Source organism: Symphalangus syndactylus, chromosome 8, assembly GCF_028878055.3.
Source record: "Symphalangus syndactylus isolate Jambi chromosome 8, NHGRI_mSymSyn1-v2.1_pri, whole genome shotgun sequence".
Taxonomy (NCBI): domain Eukaryota; kingdom Metazoa; phylum Chordata; class Mammalia; order Primates; family Hylobatidae; genus Symphalangus; species Symphalangus syndactylus.
In genome coordinates, this window is record NC_072430.2 from 112,449,956 (window position 1) to 112,471,698 (window position 21,743).

The 21,743-nt window shown below is 40.2% G+C and overlaps 1 protein-coding gene across 4 annotated transcripts in view; it reads right to left on the reverse strand.

The window, feature by feature from the left end:
* PLEKHM3 (pleckstrin homology domain containing M3) overlaps positions 1-21,743 on the reverse strand; it is a 223,753-nt gene that overhangs the window by 41,871 nt on the left and 160,139 nt on the right. The window lies entirely within an intron of this gene.

Here is a 21,743-nt window from a genome sequence, read left to right on the forward strand (position 1 = left end):
GGTATAAGAGGAGTGTGGTAGGTTTCCCAGAGCAAACTGAAAACATACAGAGTAAATCTGAATGCATAAGTTTATGTTGTAAATACAATAATACCTTTTCTCTGATGAATTAATGGGATAGTTTTTTCACCATCTTCCCCAAGAACATATAGTAAATGGGGAAAAATAGTTTTCTTTTGCTGCTGGTAAGTATAGTAAAAAAAGCTTGCAATTTGGCAGCCTGATGGCCATTTTCAGCCTGTAGGTTTTTTTTCTTTTAACTCGTGATTTTTAAAATGAAGTAATTTAAAAATTGGGAAATTTCACATAAAAACCCAGATTTTTGGAAAAATCAGATGATCTAGCGCAACTAGGCTTGGATTCAACATGATGATGATCCTGGCCACGCCAGGGGGCTGCCTGTTTCCACTGAGATATCTGCTTTCTGCCTGACAGCTGTTCCCACCAGGCCCCAGGGTCTTGCATCTGCCTGCCTTCCACAGTGGCCTCACCTGTTGGCTTGCATACATCCCTGAGTTTGGAACTCATGTTCTGTTGATCATTTCTCACTTAACTAATACCCATGGGCTTCAAGGACTTCAGCATTTCACACGCCAGCTAGATAAAATCTGCCTTTGCTTCTCTCTAATTAATGCAGACACAAATATGTGCTGGTTTTGTTATAAGAAAACAATTGAAGATTACATTTAATTTGGAAATAGCTAGAAATAGCTGAAAATAGTTTCTTTCAAATGAATATAGTTACATTATAATTTTACATAAAAATAATATCTGAGGGAGGCCGGGTGCTATGGCTCATGCCTATAATCCCAGCACTTTGGGAGGCCGAGGCAGGCAGATCGCCTGAGGTTAGAAGTTCGAGACCAGCCTGGCCAACATAGCAAAACCCTGTCTCTACTAAAAATACAAAAAATTAGCCAGGTGTGTGGCAGGTGCCTGTAATCCCAGCTACTCAGGAGGCTGAGGCAGGAGAATCACTTGAACCTGGGAGGCGGAGGTTGCAGTGAGCCGAGGTCATACCATTGCACTCCAGCCTGGGCAACAAGAGTGAAACTCCTGTCTCAAAAAAGAAAAGAAAAAGAAAAAAATAGTATCTGAGGGAAATGTAGTATAAATCATACCTAAAGAGAAATTACAATGTCTAGGTGAGTAGGTAGTAGTGACTGGTAATACAAAAACAAAAGACTACAAAAAATGTAATCATGCCTTTTGTAAAAAATGAAGCTATACATAATACCAGAGATAAAAACTGAAGTGGTTTTTAAACATCATGGAATGATCCATGTTTTAGAAATAAATATAATGGTGGTTCCATTCAATTGCCAGACAGGGTACCCTCCCACGTGTGGAAATGTCTGCTCCAAGCCAAGGCTAGGCTTTGGGTCCCACGAAGATGATTTCTCTGGAAGACTGTGGTGAGGTTGCACCAGGAGGTGCCTTTGCCTTTTGCCTCCCACCCTGGTCATTGGCAAGGGAAAGGAGCTGGAGGTACGGGGAGAAAGATCTCCTTCAATTGAAAGTCCCTCTCCTTCAACACTGGAGAACTGAGCCATGCATTTCTTCGAGGTCCAAGGCCATGCTTGGTGCATAGGCAAGACTTGCTTCGGCCCCAGGTGTGGTGACTTAGACTTAGGAAACCAATTATGAGTGGAAAATGAACCTCTAGTTCAACTGTGCCAGATGAAGCAGCCCCCCCAGTGCCTACCCTACCTTGCCCCTCCCCATCATGTACCGTGAAAACCCGTCGGGTGGCCTCAAGGCAGTGCCTGCAGGCCAAGGCCCTTCTGGGGGTTTCCATCTTTCTTCCACCAGACTCCAAGCCCACTCTCCTCCAAGACAGTGTTGTCTTTTCTCACCCAGAGTATTAACACTACTAAGTCTTTCACCTTAATTTATGACTCAGGATTTATTCACGTCCTGCCCACTCTAGACTCACAGAAATAAAATCAAGTGCTAGACACACTGGCTGCCACTAAGGCACTAGCCTTGGAAGCTGGTGGTGGCAGCGGGGGGTGCCAGCTGGCGTGCTGGGCCCTGGCAGTGCCTCTGCTGATCGAGCCCGTTCTCAGTTAAAGGGTGTTGAGTTGGGTCATCTGTCCACCAACCCAGACTTCATGTAAGCAGCCATAGGCTGTGGGCAGGTAGGACGTCAGAGATGCAGCATGAGGCTCTTAAAAAAAACCTGGCCATTCGCTGCCTCTAATTCCCTACTGCTTTGGCATATTGCGCAATGTATTACCTCCTTAAAACAATAAAAGAATAACTTTTCTATGAAAAAGAGATAAATAAATATAATGGTGGTGAACTCTAGGGAGGGCAATAAGTCAGAAAAGCAAAAATATATATATACATATTATAAAAGCAAAAACACAACTATATACAAATTTGTATACTATATACATATATACATACACACATATATATATATATATATATATATTAGCTCTCCAAACTCATTTTCTATTTCTTAATATGTATCTCCTGGTGCAAGCAAATTGTCACTTTGTATATAGCTGTGTTTTTGCATTTGAAAAAACAATGTATAATAATTTTGCATTAAACTGCAGAAGGCTTTGTAAGAGTAGAGTTTTTTTCTTAGCAAAGGGGGTAGAAATTATCCTTGCTGTTCTGAGTCAAGCATACATTTCCCACCATTCTTCAACTTACTTTCCTCTCCACTACCTTTAGGAAGCCATAGATAGACCTTCTTTTATTATGTTCTCTGAGGAACCATTAACTCCAATAAACCCCAGTAAGGCATGCTCCTAATACCAACACACGATACATACTTTCTAAGAAACAGCCACTACCAAATCATATATCCAGCCACCAGTAAACACTTTTTAATGCGTGATGGGGTTATTTCTAAATTGTGATGGTAGCACTTCAGTTGAGTTTGGTTTTCTCATTTTACTCTTCTCTAAACAACCAAACTTAATGAGGCATTTAAAGAGAGGCACTAACAAACTATAGTCCATTTAGGGGGAAACAACCAGGATAGAGAACAGTCTGGAAACCAGGTGAGTAAAGGTTGATGAAACTTGGAAGAGAAGACCTTGAGGAAGACATGAGAGTTATCATCTAGGATCTAAAGGAGAAGTTTGAGCATCTTGTGCATAAAGTTTTTTCTCTATTTAGATTTCCTTGGAGAAAGGGTGTGAACATTTTGAAGGCTCTTGAAATATTTCACCAAATTTACACTGTTAGCAATGTATATTTATTCTTAAATAGGGGCGTTAATAAGCTCTGGGGATTGGTATCTGTATAATATTCAGTCTTCCTTTAAAACAATGTGATACATATCTCCATTTTATTAAATCTTCACTTATTATTGCTTAATACAAATTTATTTCCTTGTACAAGCTACTCACATTTATTATTTAGTTTAAGGTTAAACTTTTGTATATTTTTCTTATTAGCTATTGCTGGTATATTAGAATATATTGACATTTGTGTGCATTTACTATATGACAATAATTACTGAATTTCCATTGATGCTAATTACTTTTAGGTGATTCTTTTGGTTTTTCTAGTATTATATCTCTTGTTTATGTTTCATTTCTTGTTGCATCACCCAGGGCTCCTAAAATAGTATTAATAATGGTACTAGTGGTTATTTTTATTATTTCAGTAAGAATCAAACTGGAACTTACGGAGTTTATGGTGAGTGACTCATTTTCTCCATCAAATACATATATCCTGTCATTCACCACATTTCATTTATTCCCCCTCTTTTAAAATAACAGCTATACTGAGATATAATTCACATACCATGTGATTCACCTATTTAAAGTCTACAATTCAATGGTTCTTAGTTTATTCACAGAGTTGTGAAACATCACCACAATCGATTTTAGGGCATTCCACTAACTCTCTGAAAAAACTCTATATCCATTAGTAGTCACTTCTGTTTTCCCTCTACCATGCCCCTGCAAGCCCAAGGAACCAATAATTTACTTTCTGTCCGGGTGCAGTGGCTCATGCCTGTAATCCCAGCATTTTGGGAGGTCGAAGCGGGTGGATCACCTGAGGTCAGGAGTTCACGACCAGCCTGGCCAACATGGTGAAACCCCAACTCTACTAAAAATACAAAAAAAATTAGCCGGGCAAGGTGGTGCATGCCTGTAATCCCAGCTACTTGGGAAGCTAAGGCAGGAGAATTGCTTGAACCCAGGAGGCAGAGGTTGCAGTGAGCTGAGATGGTGCCACTGTACTCCAGCCTGGGCAACAAGAGCAAAAACTCCAACTTAAAAAATAAAATAAAATAAATATACTTTCTGTCTTTATAGATTTGCCTATTCTGGAGCGTTCATGTAAATATGATCATATAATATGTGGTCTTTTATGACTGGCTTCTTTCACTTAGCATAAAGTGTTCAAGGTTCATGCTGATTTTCTTTTAAATGCCTTCACTGTAAGTCTCTTTTTTCCATCCTACCCTAGACTTTTATCTCTCCTCTCTAGATTAATAAACTAATCTCCTAGTTTTATTTCTAGATGTCAGTCTTTTTTCTTAGATCCATCGTGCATACATATTAATCAGTTTTAGACATCACTTTCATCACGTATCATCTCTTCCCTCAAACCTTTGGTGAATTCTTCATTTTTGAGATGGAGTCTTGCTCTGTCACCCAGGCTGGAATGCAGTGGTGTGATCTAGGCTCACTGCAACCTCTGCCTCCCAGGTTCAAGCGATTCTCCTGCCTCAGCCTCCCAAGTGGCTGGGATTACAGGCATGAGCCACCATGCCCAGCTAATTTTTTGTATTTTTAGTAGAGGTCGGGTTTCACCATGTTGGCCAGCCTGGTCTCAAACTCCTGAGCTTGTGTGATCTGCCTGCCTTGGCCTCCCAAAGTGCTGAGATGATAGGTGTGAGCCACTGGGCCTGGCAAATTCTTAAGTGTATCATTAATCAAAACTCTTCACTCTTTCATTTCATAAAATTATATTGAGTTACTATGTCCCAGATACTCAATGTAGAGTGAACTGGATAAAAACTGGAGCTTACATTTTGCCTGGTATGCAAGTAGATTCCATATTAGCCATCCAAACTCATTTTGTATTTCTTAACATGTACCTCCTGTTGTGAGCAAATTTTCCCCTATGTAGAACATGCTTGCTCTTGCTCCTGTGCCTTCATCCATGTCATTCCTCTATCTGGAGTTTCACTTTTCCTAACCCTTACTTAAATTTCATGTAGGCTTCATGGCTCAGATCTACCCTGTCTTGATCTAAAAATCCATCTTTGGCTACTTCAGACACCATAAATCTCTTGTGTTTCTCCCTAGAAATTAACTTTTACATCATATAATTTAATAGAGAATTTGATGCTGTTTTGTACTTTTTGCTTTTAACATATGATTGTTCTGCTTATCCAACTGTAGACTGAACATTTAAAATTGTTCAGGGATCAGCTATTCAGGGATCCTTTTGCTTCTTTTTACTTGATTTACTTGATTAATTGCTCTTCCCATTTGTCAGCTTAGGTTCATGGCCATGTTCCAAATGGCTGAAGCTGCTGGAATTTTTTTATCCAGAAAAGTGAGGTAATAGTACGAAGTTTATTTTAGAATTTACAAACATTCCTTTAATACTGTAGAAAGGAAAACTTTATATTTATAATTTTCCAGGGGTAAAGATATATTCAGAAAGGTTAATCTTGTTTTTGAATACAACTATTAGAAGCACTAGGAACAGAATCCGGCCATCCTAGCGTCTGGTCCAGAGGTTTCATCACTATGAAGAAGTGGGCTCCAGGTGTGATTTCTCCTAGGGTTCTTTTTGAAAAAGCATACATACATAGACACACACACACACACAAAATTATATAAATCATTTTATGTATAATACATATATGAATGCATATATACACACATATACATATATATTTATGTTTATAAATATATTATTTATTTATTTATTTTGGATAAGTGCTCAAAAATAAATCAATTGTCTTTCCTCCCACCATCCCAAGAGCCTTAACTTTCACTCCCACTTCCTAGCCATCTTGGTAGGGGCTTAAGGTTAGGGCCATATTATACAAACACTAGGAAGGCAGGGGAGCCTCAAATATTAGACCAAAGCCAGAGGAGCATACTACCTTTGGGTTCCAACCAAGAATGAAGAATAGAAAAGAGCTGCCAGAATGCCACTGGGCCATTGGATCTGAAAATGATTATGGGTGAGACAAAGTCAAATGAGGCGTCCTGGCCAACAAGTACACAACAGTGAGAAAAGTCAGACATTTGAACTCTGCTATGTCAACCCTAAACTGCTGTGACTTGCTAGAGTGACCACAGTCCTCAACGGGGCTCAGCGTGGGGAAAAGTCCTAGAAACAGTGTGCTCTGGCTAGAGTTGATGCAGGGGAATCTAGTATCACTGAGACCAAACCAGGACCAACTAGGACAAAATAAACTTCAAAATGACTTCCTTAACTGGTCAAAGCTTATTATTATTATTTTTTAAATCTAAACATGGTAGAGTTTTTGCTTCTCAGAAACTGGGGTATTTTCCAATGGATAGTGGTTTGACTCATTAGGGAGTCTCCCAGAGGGGCTGGCCTTTGGGAGCTTTCTATACCCCATCATAACTCAGTTGTCTCTGGGTATTGGGAAGCAGTGGGGTAGAGTGGAAAAAGCAAGGCTGATTTGAGGACAAATTCTAGCTCATGTACTTTCCAGCTGTGAGACTTTGGCAAGCTACTTAACCTCTTTGAGTCTCAGTTTCCTTAACTGAAAAATTAGGACAGGGTTGAGAGAAGGATCAGAGTTAATATATTGAAAGCATCGAACATAGTGTCTGACTTACAGCAACGGATCAATAAATAATAGCTAATTAGCTTATCCCAATCTAAATAGAGATTTTCTATGGTTTAGACTCACTCCTCCTTTTAAACACTTGAGATTTACATCAAGGGGAAGGAAAAAAGCTATGAAGGCCACATGTCATTTTTTTTTTTTTAAAGGAAGGCATCAAGTTGTTCATCTGTTTGGATGGGATCAGTAGAAATTAATGTAAAGCAGTCACATCCATTTCTTTTGATATTGCTGTAAGTAAGAAAACAGGGCTTGTACAAGCATACGTACTTTTGCCAAGGCCAAAATGCTAGGGGGAAGACATTTAACATACCTCAAACTTAATTTGAATCACTTATGTAAGATAACATCTTAGCAACACCTGGAAATTGTGTCTTACTCCTTTCCTACTTGTACTTAAATTAGTCATAGGCTAATATAACTTTATAACAACCCCTCAAAAAGTCAAAAGGACACTTCATCTTTAGCATTAGAAGGCTGGTAATTTTTAGTTAAACCAGGTGGTCATTTGGTATATGACTAGTGATAGTGAAACAGACCTGAGATGAGGTTTAGTTATCTCTATTTATTCCCTCAAAGGGCATGTCTACGTGAACAAAATCATGACAGTGTAATTAGAAGGAAACATGTGTAGCTCTTCCCCCATTTCCTTGCTTCCCTGCACTCAATCTCCTTCCCTTTCTCCATATACCAAATGCCCTATCTCCTTGAGAAAAGGCAGATGTCCAAAATAGGGTGAAAGTTTGTTTCTGTTTTCCATTAAACTTAATGTCTTGTACTAAGGAAGGTACTAGTCTGATTTATTTACTTGGGGAGTGTGTATATATGACTATTTCAGAGGTGTTATACTAACTGGGTATTCAAAGAATACACATTTCCATTTGTAACAAAATTAGGTGATCTTATTGCCCTGTAGCACAAGGACAGAATGTAGCATCAAGCTGATATCATCTTCCAGATTTTGCTATTTTTCACTTTTGCAGTCTGTCTATAAATTCTTTTTACCATCATTTTAGGTACTTCTAGAACTCAAGGAACTGCCAAATATCACTTTCCACCATCCAGTCCCTGACAAATATGCCAAATATGCTTACCCTTCTTGTGTGAAAGAAGCCCATGAAAGCTGCCTGGTTGAACTTCCAGCTCAGGGATACACACATTTTGCCTCCCTCTTCTATTCTGGTCAAGATGGTCAGCATTGGAATTTGAGGCCTATGGCTTTCTTGCAGACTAAGACAACAGGCTTTATTTGATTTACTTTCTTGCAGACCAATCAAAAATTACAATTAAGTTAAAAAATAACCTAGTGCTGCCTTCCCCAAACCACAGTTTCAGTAACAGCTGCTTATTACTCATGTGTGGCACCAGGAAATTGCAGTGTCATGTTCAAGGTCTGCAGCCAATAGAGATCTGTGGGATTGGGAAAAAGGCACAAATGATTCTTTTATGTTGGTTACCTTCACTCCCTCAGCACCACCACAAAATTCAAAATTTATGGGGTGGAGGGAAGACAGAGAACTAGTAACCTGGGCAAGAAAAAAGAAAGGAAAAAGCTCTTTCTCATCGAATTTCCTTATGCATCGGCTAATTCCTTCCCTCTGATTTGTCAATTTACCTTCCATTTCAAAACAAGCTTCCTTAGGCATTCTGTAACATCTAGATTCAGAGCAACTGTCGGGAATGCTTTGGTGAAGAGGACTGCCACACTTGACAAACAACTCCATCTCTGAAAGTCTAACCAAAAGACCCAATTCACAGTGAACGGTCACCTGCCACTCACTAGGAACAGGCTGGCTTGACGAAATGGAAGAATCAACATTGTCACACATTGTGAAATAATTTCCCATATAATTTAGTTGCATTTGCCTGGCCAGACAACCATGAAAGGTTGCATTTTGTCTCTAGTGTCATTTCTCAGTTCATTTAATAGATGGGTAGAGTGAAGTCTAGTGGCCTTGGCCAGGTGAGTTCATGGGAAGTTAGGAAAAAACAGCCTGTGGATTCTGCTCAAGCTTGAAAATCCTAACACACCTCACGAGACTATTCTGAATCCTCAATTTTAAATTTTACTCCTCTTACTCATCAATCCTTAAAAATAGAAAATAAAAAGTAAGCTGGATGTAGGGGCTGATGCCTGTAATCCCAGCACTTTCGGAGGCCAAGGTGGGAGGATCATTTGAGCCCAGGAGTTCCAGACCAGCCTGGCAATGAAGTGAGATCCCTATCTCTGTAAAAAATTAAAAAATTAGCCGATTGCAGTGGTATGCATCTGTAGTCCAAGCTACTTAGGAGGCTGAGGTGGGAGGATCCCTTGAGCCCAGGAATTTGAGGTTGCAGTGAACTATAAGCTATGATTGGGCCACTGTGCTCTAGCCCGCATGACAGGGCGAGACCCCGTCTCAAAACAAATAAATATCACCAAAGTATATGGGATATTCCTATTTCAAAAAGTTGTTCAAAACTCCATTTTCCCATAATTAACCTTTGAGCTCCTTATCATGGCTCAATGCTGGGATGTTTGTACATAAACATAGAAGTATCTCTTTTCTAATTAGCTGCTCCTCACCCTCCCCAATCCATTAGGGGACTACTCTAACAAGACTTAAAGTTTGGCTAATCAAGCACTTTACTGAGGGTGGATTGTGATGCCACCAATTAGCTCTTATCTGATCCTCTCCCAAAGGTGGTAATTTCTGCTTAGAGCTGGGAAACTATGTGATAGTTTCATCTGGTTTAATGCAATTGGGTAGATTTATGAGTGGCCACCATCATTCCAATCAAATTACATTTTGCTCCCTGCTGGAAACTAGGTCTTAGGGAATAAAAGATTTTAAAAATTTCAATTTCATTTTTCTCAGTGGCTAGAATGGCAAAGATGAAACCGAGAAGGCAAATTTCTTATTTTATTTTATTGTTATTATGCTTTAAGTTTTAGGGTACATGTGCACAATGTGCAGGTTTGTTACATATGTATACATGTGCCATGTTGGTGCGCTGCACCCATTAACTCGTCATTTAGCATTAGGTATATCTCCTAATGCTATCCCTCCCCCCTCCCCCCACCCCACAACAGTCCCCGGAGTGTGATGTTCCCCTTCCTGTGTCCATGTGTTCTCATTGTTCAATTCCCACCTATGAGTGAGAACATGCGGTGTTTGGTTTTTTGTTCTTGCGATAGTTTACTGAGAATGATTATTTCCAGTTTCATCCATGTCCCTACAAAGGACATGAACTCATCATTTTTTGAAGGCAAATTTCTTATCCAGAAAAATATATGGGATGGGGTCTACTTCAGACAGCTTTTCTGCACTAAATGCCTCAAGGGGTGTGGCTTAGTCAAACCACAACTCCATGGAACTTAATGAAGCATTTGCAAAGAGTAAGTACAAGAATGTGGTCCAAATATTCTGAGCCCAAAACAGGTTATATGATCTGATATAGGTACATGTGTTTTATTTATGAGGAAAATAAGCTACAGTATTTTAAATTGAGACAATTCCAGAAAATTCTCATAGATGGTCAGCAGAATTTTGCTCCTCTGTTGAGTTAATTAGTTACATGTTTGAAATAAATCTGATTTAGGTCTCTACTATTCCTTTTAGCCCGAGTTCTGACATTATTGACTCATTGAGCAGTAAATGAGGAAAAGTTCTAAGGAGACTTTTTAACTCACCTTCCTTTCTTAATATATGAGAAAATTGAGCCCAGAGAGGTGATGAGCTCTACCTAAGATCACCCAGCTGATTAGTGACAGCTTCTGACTGGCTTTCTTAAGCACCCTTTGCTACTCCAAGGAAGGGGCATTTCTGAGGGCATCTGAGGTCACAGTGTAGCCCCAGGGTTTGGTTCAGCCCAGGAATTCTGAGGTCACTGGATGCCTACTGACCCACCTTGTAGAAATGGAAGATTTCTAAAACGGAGTCCCTGCACAGAAGCAGGATTGTACAGACTAAATTAGTCCAGGTTTAGATCCACAGTTTTGATCTGAACTGGATCTGCCTTTGGCTTATTGAAAAATAATACCTCTAGTCCTTATATGAAGTTCTTGTATAAAAATTCTTTTAATGGTCACATCTCATGCAATTTTCTGAATATGAAGATGATCTTTAACAGTATCTTATTGGCTGAACTACTGGGAAACTCATAAATTAAAGTTACACAAAATTCTGTGACAGAAATGGATTTATCATCAACTTAAACCCTAGGCGGCCGGGAGCAGTGGCTCACGCCTGTAATCCCAGCACTTTGGGAGGCTGAGGGGGATGGATCACCTGAGGTCAGGAGTTTGAGACCAGCCTGGCCAACAAGGTGAAACCCCGTCTCTACTAAAATTACAAAAAGTTAGCCGAGGGTGGTGCTGCATGCTTGTAATCTCAGCTACTCAGGAGGCTGAGGTAGGAGAATCACTTGAACCCGGGAGGCAGAGGTTGCAGGGAGCCAAGATCGCACCATTGTACTCCAGCCTGGGCAACAGAGTGAGACTCCATCACAAACAAACAAACAAACAAACAAACAAACAAACAGCCTAGGCTATTTGCCAAGACTAGAGAAGTAACTTTATTAAAAGGAGAAGCAACTACAGCTGAGGAAAAACAGAAAGCAAAACAAAGCAACTCCCTGTATGTACGTATGTGGGAGAAACTAAAGAAATATGACTTTTCAGAAACAGAGGAAAAACAAAAGTAGCATTACCTGATCATGTAGGCGAATGAACCATAAGAGTTAGGAAAGACATAAAAGGCTGAGAGCAAAGAAGAGAAGAAGTAGGGAAGGATGAAAGCAACAATAGTAATAATAACAATGATAATGATAATTTAAAAAGGAAAAAATTGGGCTTGATGGTTCTGTGGCAATTTTTTTTTAAGTTTAAAAAATAGAGAACACAGATGCTTACAAAGAGGGAAGAAAGTTTCATTCCTCAATGAAGCTGATTGAGATCTGAAATGGGAGTTGGAAATCTTGGTTTCTATTCCCAGCTATGTCCCCAGTAAGCTCTACGACCTTTTTTGTTAATCACTTAACTTCTCCATGCCTCAGTTTCCTCATCTACAAAATAAAGTGATTCTATTCAGTCATTCAAAACTAGATGATCAAGAAGGATCTCTTTCAGTTTGAAGATTGTACAATTTTATAATTAACCAACAAGGAAGACATCAAAAGAAACTTGTTGAATAGCTCCAGGAATGTTGCAAGGGAATATCTGCGAAGCTAGATAAAAGGTGAGTTTAACCACACTAATTAGAAGATACTCCAGGAAATTTTCAACAAAAGTGAAATAATGTCACCAGCTTTTTGTTCCCCTGCCTGCTGAGCTCCATTCAAAGAGGGAAGTAAGGCCTTTTAGGAATCATCCCCTCACAGGTGTGCAACCAGATATCAGTTTTCCTGAAAACCTCTGCAAATCCCTTCCTTTCATCAATGCATTTAATTAGTTAATGTTTAGATAGCACTTTCGGGATGTAAAGTACAATATAAGGGCTCAACATTATTATTACTTAACAGCTTTTATGGGACCAGCCATTCCTGAGATTAAATGAGAAACTAAAGTGAGTCCCTGGTTAGAAGGTTGTGATCTAATACTTTGCTGGCTCACTGATGAGGAAAAACAAGCCCTGCATGTACATTGAAATAGGTGCTTTTATTAGCCTGTATATCATTGTCTAAGATGATTGGGGATTTTTACTCTTTGCTTCAAGGTCCACAAGTAGAAGCCACAACTTTCAACACAGTAGTGATTACAATTTCACATGTCCTGTATTTCTAGAATATTATCTGTTGTGTCTGCAGGGTCTGTATGCCTGGGCACCTGTACATCCAAAATATGGATTCAAATACATGGGAATTTGCTATACAATAAAGGTGGGGAAGATGAATTTTTAAATAAATGATGTTGGGGCAAGTGGTTGGCCATCAGGGACAGCAAATAAGCTGGATCCCTAACTCATCTCATAAAAACTGTATTTTCAGGCTGGGCATGGCGGCTCACACCTGTAATACCAGCACTTTGGGAGGCCGAGGTGGGCGGATCACCTGAGGTCGGGAGTTCGAGACAAGCCTGACCAAAATGGACAAACCCTGTCTTTACTGAAAATACAAAATTAGCCAGGCGTGATGGAGCATGCCTGTAATCCCAACTACTTGGGAGGCTGAGGCAGGAGAATTGCTTGAACCTGGGAGGCGGAGGTTGCGGTGAGCCGAGATCGTGCCTTTGCACTCCAGCCTGGGCAACAAGAGTGAAACTCCATCTCAAAACAAACAAACAAAAAAACTGTATTTTCTTTTTTTTGAGATGGAATCTTGCTCTGTCGCCCAGGCTGGAGTGCAGTGGCATGATCTTGGCTCACTGCAACCTCTGCTTCCTGGGTTCAAGCAATTCTTCTGCCTCAGCCTCCTGAGTAGCTGGGACTACAGGCGCACGCCACCATGCTCGGCTCATTTTTGTATTTTTAGTAGAGATGGGGTTTCACCATATTGGCCAGGCTGGTCTTGAACTCCTGACCTCATGATCTGCTCGCCTTGGCCTCCCAAAGTGATGGGATTACAGGCATAAGCCACCATGCCCGGCCTTTAAAAACTATATTTTCTGATAAACTGAAGACTTAAATATAAAAAGAAAACCATAAAATATTTTTAAAACTATAGCAAAACATTAGGGAAAAATATTAGAAATTTAGAATATTAGAAAAATAGAATTTACCCCATTTATGTGGGGTAAATATTTTGTAATCTTAGATGCTATAAAAGAGTAATAAATCTAAATATATAAACAATTAGTTTAATATAAAATATCATTTAAAAGTCAAATGACAGAAACAAAAAAAATTTCCTATTTATATGAAAAAAGTGCCAATTTCCTTAATATACACAAAGCTCTTTTAAATTAATAAAGAAAAGACCAATGATATAACTTAAACACAGGTTAATAAAAAGGCAATTCAGAAAAACTACCAATGGCCAATAATAATATTAAAAAGATGCTCAACTTTACTTCTCATGGAAAAAACACAAATTAAAACAACACTGTGAAGTTATTTTTTATTTATCAGATTGGCCAGGATTAAAAATACTGTTAATATAGAAAATTAATGTGTGTTCAGGAAAACAGGCACTCTCAAGACAGTGAGTGAATGGAAGTATTAAATTAGTTCTACCTTTTCAGAAGGCAACTGGCAATATTTATCAAACTGCAAAGCATGCATACCTTTTGACCTAGCAGTCTCACTTTAATGAATTTACACTACAGAGATATTCACACAAGTGTACAGGGAAATGTAGAGGGTGTTCACTGCAGTATAGGTCCTCAAAGAGAAACACTGGTACAGATTAAAAACACACACACACACACACACACATACAACTTAGGTTTAGCTGGGCATGGTAGTGTCAGTAGTGTGCACCTTGTAGTCTCAGCTACTTAGGAGGCTGAAGTGGGAGCATCCTTTGACTCTAAGATTCTGAGGCCAGCTGAGCAACATAATGAGGCCCTGTCTCTTAAAAAAAGCAAACAATAGGCCAGCCGCGGTGGCTCATGCCTGTAATCCCAGCACTTTGGGAGGCCGAGGCGGGCGGATCATGGGGTCAGGAGATCGAGACCATCCTGGCTAACACGGTGAAACTCCGCCTCTACTAAAAATACAAAAAATTAGCCAGGCATGGTGGTGGGTGCCTGTAGTCCCAGCAACTCGGGAGGCTGAGGCAGGAGAATGGCGTGAACCCGGGAGGCGGAGCTTGCAGTGAGCCGAGATTGTGCCACTGCACTCCAGCCTGGGTGACAGAGCAAGACTCTGTCTCCAAAAAAAAAAAAAAAAAGCAAACAACAACAACAACAACAAAACAGGTTTGAGTTACCTTGCTTAACTTACCTAGCTTACACCTCAGTTACTTTAGGTATAAGATAACTCTGTTATGCAGCCAGTAAAAAGAATGAGGTAAGTCTTCATGTGTACTAAATGTGTATACATGCCCAAATGTCCACAGTATAATGTGAACTGGAAAAGACAAAGCACAGAAAAGTGGCATAGTTTGATCCCATTACAAAAATGTAACATTTGTAATTGTGTACAATTGTCTGGAAGGACACAGACTGGCCACAGTGAACAAAAGCTACCACTGTAGTGGGATGTAGGGGAGAAAAGGGCTGACATGAAAAGCTCAGGCGATCCTCTGCCTTAGCCTCCTGGGCAGCTAGGACTACAGGTGTGAGCCACTGCACCTGGCTGATTTTTAAATAATGAATATGAATTGTCACTTTTATAACAAATATTTAAATTGTTAAAAAAAACCAATGATGGCTCTACAAAGCATGGCTTTAGAAGTAAACAAACAATCTGCATATGCATATATATAAACATTATAAAAATGTAGAAAATCTCTATTTTTTGGTTTTAGATGACCTGTGTTTTCACTTGTCCCTAATAACATGTTTATTTTCACAAAAGTTCTTGAAAATTGCCTATCAGTGAATCTGTCATGACTATATCAGGCTTGTTTGCTTCCCATGAGACTTGTTTGCCTAATCAGAATGTTCCCTTACTTATGAGTCTCTCAGGCTTCTAAGGTAGCCCATTCAATTAGAATGACTTATGCAGTGTCAACAGCCATATCTAATACCAGGCGATTTAAGGATGGTTTTTGTTTACATGATTAACACTGAATTCTAGACACTTAATCTTATCTCTTTAAATACTTGACTGGGACTTAAGTAACCAATCAGTTAGGATGCATATTGCTGTTTTCTATTAGGAATTCACTCACATGTTTTAAGTGCCCTCTTCCAGCCAAGATTCAGGTCTGCCCCGCCAGGGCTTTTTCCTTCCTGCCCTAACAGAGATGACCCACTCTTACTGGTTCCATCCCTTCAGGCACATTTGTAATGAACAGTAAAAGGAGGAGAAACAGTATTGGTATCAGATTTTTTAGTCCATTCCTCATCTATTCAGAGGTCACAATAATTTCATACCACTCAAAGTACTGTGCCAAGGAAGTATATTACCCAATCTGAAGATTTTTTACCACTTAGTTTGAGGTCATTCCAAGGAAAAATCAATGTACTGACTGACCTGCCTTAGACGTGGCCCGAAGAAGGAAATGAAAACCATGGTTTTGCAATAGGAGGGCATTCAAAGATAAGATTAGTTTCAAAAAGAAAAGCATTTTGAATAGCATGCCCACCTGAGACATGTTCAGAGGTTCAGTAAAATCTAAATAGAAAAGAGTCCTAAAAAAGGAAACAGACAATTTTCCTGAGGGTTGAGGGCAGACAGTCTGTGATCTGGCTCAGCCCCTAATGTCCTTCTCTGCACCACCTTGATCAGCTGCCTTTCCCACGCTAGCTTCTCTGCAATACCAGGCCAGAGGAAGGGAGAGCTGACGTCTATCTAGATTCATTTGCTCCTGCTAGCAGCTCTAGCAGAGGGAAACCATCCACCGGGGCAGAATTTTGTAGGAGTTGTAGAGGTTTCAGTTTTCCTTGGGCTCCCTGTCTTTCATGAATGTGACTAATTGAAGAAAAAGGATTTTACTTCGTTCCTCACAGTCCGTTTTCTTAAGTGAGGAGAACTCAGCTAATCGAAACTCCAAGCAGCTGTAGACTAGCTTATGTAAACTGAGAGAAGAGGTTTTGTTGGTTATCTCTTTTTAAAAAATTACATTAAAAAGCTGAAGTATAACACATATAAGGTAAAGTGCACAAATCTTAAATATATAACTCAATGAATTTTTAAACATGTATGTGAAGCTACTACTGTCTTATCTGCTCTCCTGTCCTCTAGTTCCAACCATTCCAAGCCATCCTCTATGCCATCACCAGAAAGATCTTATTAAAATATAGATCTGACCAAAGAATACTAATAATGACATCAGCAACAATCACCACCATTCCCATAGCACTGAATGACTGTTTGATATGTGCCCATCACTGCTCTAGGCTTTTATTTATTTATTTATTTGAGACAGGGACTCCCTCTGTCATCCAGGCTGGAGTGCAGTGGTGCAATCTTGTCTCACCGCAACCATCTCTGCCTCCTGGGCTCAAACAATCTTCCCACCTCAGCCTCCCTAGTGGCTGGGAAGACAGGTACATGCCACCACGCTCAGCTAACTTTTAAAATTTTTTTTGGAGATAAGGTCTCCCTATATTGCCCAGGCTGGTCTCGAACTCCTGGGATCAAGTGATCCTCCTGCCTTGGCCTCCTAAAGTGTTGGGACTGCGCCCAGCCTTGCCCTAGGCTTTTAGTTCATTGCCTCATTTATGATAATACATGCAAAGCACTTAGAACACTGGAAGGCACACAGTGAGTATTAAAAAAATACTATTATTTCTGGCCAGGTGCAGGGGCTTATGCTGTAATCCCAGCACTTTGGGAGGCCGAGGCGGGCGAATCACCTGAGGTCAGGAGTTTGAGACCAGCCTGACCAACATGGAGAAATCCCGTCTCTACTAAAAATACAAAATTAGCCGGGTGTGGTGGTGCATGCCTGTAATCCCAGCTACTGGGGAGGCTGAGGCAGCAGAATCGCTTGAACCTGGGAGGTGGAGGTTGTGGTGAGCCGAGATCACGCCACTGCACTCCAGCCTGGGCCACAAGAGCGAAACTCTGTCTCAAAAACAAACAAAACTATTATTTCTGTTATTCACAATAGTTCCAAGAGGTCAATATTTTTGTCATTACCAATTTATAGGGGATAAAACTGAGGCTTAGAAGGCTTAAGTCATGTGCCCAGGGTTGCCCAGCTTGGAAGTATAGAGTAGGGAGCTGGACTCTCAGAGCTTAAGCCCTAAGCACTAAGCTTTAGTGTCTTGCTGTTTTTTTTTTTTTTTTTTTTTTTTAAATGAAAGCCCCTGAAGCCTCTTCTGCCCCTGGAGGATGAGGTTTAACTCTTCAGCATGCCCTATAAAGTCTTCCCCAAGCTAGGGACAGCCTCTCTTTCCAAACTTGCTTCTGTCTTTATCTACCATGTACTCATATTCTGCTCTTGTGTTGCCTGCCTATTCCCTGAAAAATCTATTATGATAACAAGTACCATTTATTGCTATTACCATGTATGAGTTCTGGGTGCTTTCTGTATTTCATTCCAATTCTCTCTGTAACTTCCCAAAATGAGTATTATACTCATTTTGCAGGTAAGTAAACTGAGACATAGAAAGATTAAAGAACTTGTTTATGGTCAGAGAGCTAATATGCATCAAAACTGGAGTTTGACCTCAGGCCTGTCTGATTTTAATGCAGGTTCTTTCTCCTCTATGCGAATTCCTCTCAAGTCACACTCTTTCACATCTGGCTCAAATGTCACCTAGTTTCTAAGGCATTTGTGACTTTGGTCACCAGTTTGCTTCCTCTTGCTCTACTGCCATCCATACTTATGAACAGATCACTTGTTAAGAAAGAAGTGTTCTTGCCTAATTTCTATTCTAGGCCTTTCCAAGTACATTCAACCTTTGCATTCAAAAAGCTAAACTAAGTATTTCTGGAACATTCCTACTGCAAGCCCTGTATCCAAACATTTAAATTGCAACTTTGTCCAAAAAAAATGACAAGTCTTTGACCAGACGGGGTTATGGCCTAATGGCATGAACACAGAGGGCAAATGGAGAAGTTGCTGCCACTCGAGCACCACATGGACTTCAGAAGAACCTCTAGGGGATGTGTGATTCCTGAGCTCCTGGGACATGGGTCACTCCTGAGGAATGAGCTAGCCAGCTCTCTAAACAAGAGGACAACGGAGGGTGGATTCTGTGGGCTGCCAGAAAGGCCATAATGGGCAATTTTTAAACTGATTGTGAAAAGCATTTTATTATTGGAATAGCTAACATTCTTGTTGATTATGGAGGGTAAAAAAAACCCCTAACATTTGAACATTTGGTACATGTTCAGCTCCTTCTGTACATCAAAAGTGAATATTAATGTACAATCTATACAAGTCTCTCAAATTGTCAGGAAGTGGCTCTGTAATTGCTTCCCGACAAGTTCTCGCAGCATTTGGTTGTCATCACTCAATCTTACTTGTATTTAAGATTATAAAATAAGTTAATTGTTTAACTAAAAAATTAGCCTGCTCCCAAATGGACAAAAGATATAATCAAACAATTCAGGCCGGGCATGGTGGCTCACGCCTACTACCTCAGCACTTAGGGAGGCTAAGGTGGGAGGATTACTTGAGGCCAGGAGTTCAAGACCAGCCTAGCCAACATGGCAAAACCCTGTCTCTACTAAAAACACAAAAATTAGCTGGGCGTGGTGGCATGTGCCTATAATCCCAGCTACTGGGGAGGCTGAAGCACAAGAATCACTTGAACCCAGGGGGTAAATGTTGCAGTGAGCTGAGATCGTGCCACTGCACTCTAGCCTGGGCGACAGAGTGAGACTCTGTCTAAAAGAAAAAAAAAAACGAACCCAAATTGATGTAGTAATAAACATATAAAAAGTTTAGATTCACAAATAAAAAATAGATATGCAAAGTCAAACAATCATAAGAAGTCTTTTTTTTTTTTCTTTACCTCTAAAATGACCAAAGATTTGTGTTTTTTAATGACAATGGTTATGCTCCAGTGATATGGAGAACTTGCTTATACTGTTGATGGGTATAGATAATTGTATCCAGAACTTTGAAAAGGTTCAGAATATAGTAGTTCTGAATATAGAAACTCTCTGAATATAGTAGATCCTCTTCTGAATTTCTGAATTTATCTTAGTCAGAAGGTAAATGGTTTTGCACAAATATATATATATAATAGTATTATTTATAATAATACAGAATTGGAAACCTAAATACCCAATACAAACAAGAAGGTTAAACTAATTATGGCAATGGAATCTCATACAGGCATTCAAACTAGCTAATTCTTCTGAAGATTATTTAGTAAGTTTTTAAAAAGGCAGGATAAAAACTGATGTACTATAAAGAATGAGCCATACTTTAAACCTACACATTCACAGAAAAGAATAAGCTGGATGTGTAACATTAGATAACGTTAACCTTGGTTCCATTATAATGATTATAGCACTGGCAGCTAGCAGCTGCAAGGTATTGATCCCATTGAATCCTCACCACATCATTATGGGGGTCTTACTACTCCTGTTTTATAGATGAGGATACTGAATGGAGGAGCTGGGACTCAAACTCAGGTCTACCAAAGGCTAAGGTCTGAATCTCTGCCATGCTGCCTGGAGGGTTATTTTCTATTCAGTAACTATGTGTGCTTCCCCAATTCTCTGTAATCAGCATACTTTTATAATCAAGAAAAAACAATTTAAAAATGGTAATTGGGGCCAAGAAGGCCCTTTGAAGTTCCCTGTTCTGTCCCTTGACAGCCTGCGGTATGGTTGATAGTCCACCACTGAGTCTTCTTACTCTTCTCCTTGGCTCTGGGCTCCCTTCCTTCAACTTCCCTTCCCTTTCTCCTACTCTTTCCAGTGAATATCATGGAGCTACTGGGCCTAGTGAGGGAGGGAAGCCCTTGCTGCTTGGAGGCACCATCCTGGGGTCAGTCTGGCCTACTGGTTTTCTTCCTTCTGCCTCCCTCTTTTGCCTCCCTCCTGCCTGCCCTTAGGCTTTCCACCACCTCTTGGGAATAAGCCTGGTTCAAGGTCCTGGTTTAACAAAACAACACAGGGCATCCTGGGGTTAACTCTGGGCTTGGCCTTTCACAGTTCTATGATTAAATCGCATTTTTCAGTGGTTCTGCCTTTAAACTCAAACCCCTTTAAAGAGAAATTTAAGGAGAGCAAAACATAGGAAACAGTGCCAAATGCCAGTAACATATTTTAGTCGTTTGGGGAATGGGCAGCTTTAGAAACCACAAATTCCCACTTATGCAAGGGCTACTTGAGCTTTTTTTCTTTATTGCTTGGTGACAGAAACCTGGCTCTTAGACCATGGTCAGAGTTGTTCTCTCTTGTTTCCTCTTCTCTCTTTCTCTGAAAACAGTTATAAAAGGCCTGGGTTGGCCGGATGCAGTGGCTGATGCCTGTAATTACAGCACTTTGGGAGGCCGAGGCAGGTGGATCACCTGAGGTCAGGAGTTCGAGACCAGCCTCACCAACATGGTGAAACCCCATCTCTACTAAAAATACAAAAATTAGCCGGGCATTGTCATGGGTGCCTGTAATTGCAGTTACCCGGGAGGCTGAGGCAGGAGAATCGCTTGAACCCGTGAGGCAGAGGTTGCAGTGAGCCCAGATCGTGTCATTGCACTCCAGCCTGGGTGACAAGAGCGAAACTCCATCTCAAAAAAAAAAAAAAAAAAAAAGGCCTGGGTTATCACAATGGGAGTTGGTTAATCCTACAGTCTAATCAAATAATAAAAGTCATTGTCTACTGATGATGTTGTTTATTCAGACTAAAAGGCAGACTACATCTATGTCTAAGTACCTGTTATACAAGCTCGATAAGCTCAGTCATACCGAACTACACATTCTCAGCCAGTAATTACAGTTTTTAAAAAATTAAAAAAAAATTTCTTTTTCCTGAGATTCTCGTGCCTCAGCCTCCCAAGTAGTTGGGATTACAGGTGCCCGCCACCATGCCCAGCTAATTTTTGTATTTTAGTACAGACAGGGTTTCACCATGTTGCCCAGGCTGGTCTCGAACTCCTGACCTGAAGTGATCCACCCACCTTGGCCTCCCATAGTGCTGAGATTACAGGCATGAGCTACCGTGCCTGGGTGAACTACACATTCTCAACTTAGGAGGCTCCACACCTGTGACGTTACCATTGGTTGACAAGGCTTTGGTACCATGTGCTCAGCTGAGTGTTCTGTCTCCTTCCCCCTAAAGGAAGTGGCTGAAAGGGGAAGATGAGATTAGAATATTGTTTTGTGACTATACTTTCCAAAACCATGGCTGGTGCAATACAAAACTGAAAGAATTTCAGATAGCTCTTTTCTGTGGCCTTAGATCTGTTTTGACTACCAGGGACTAGGCATCA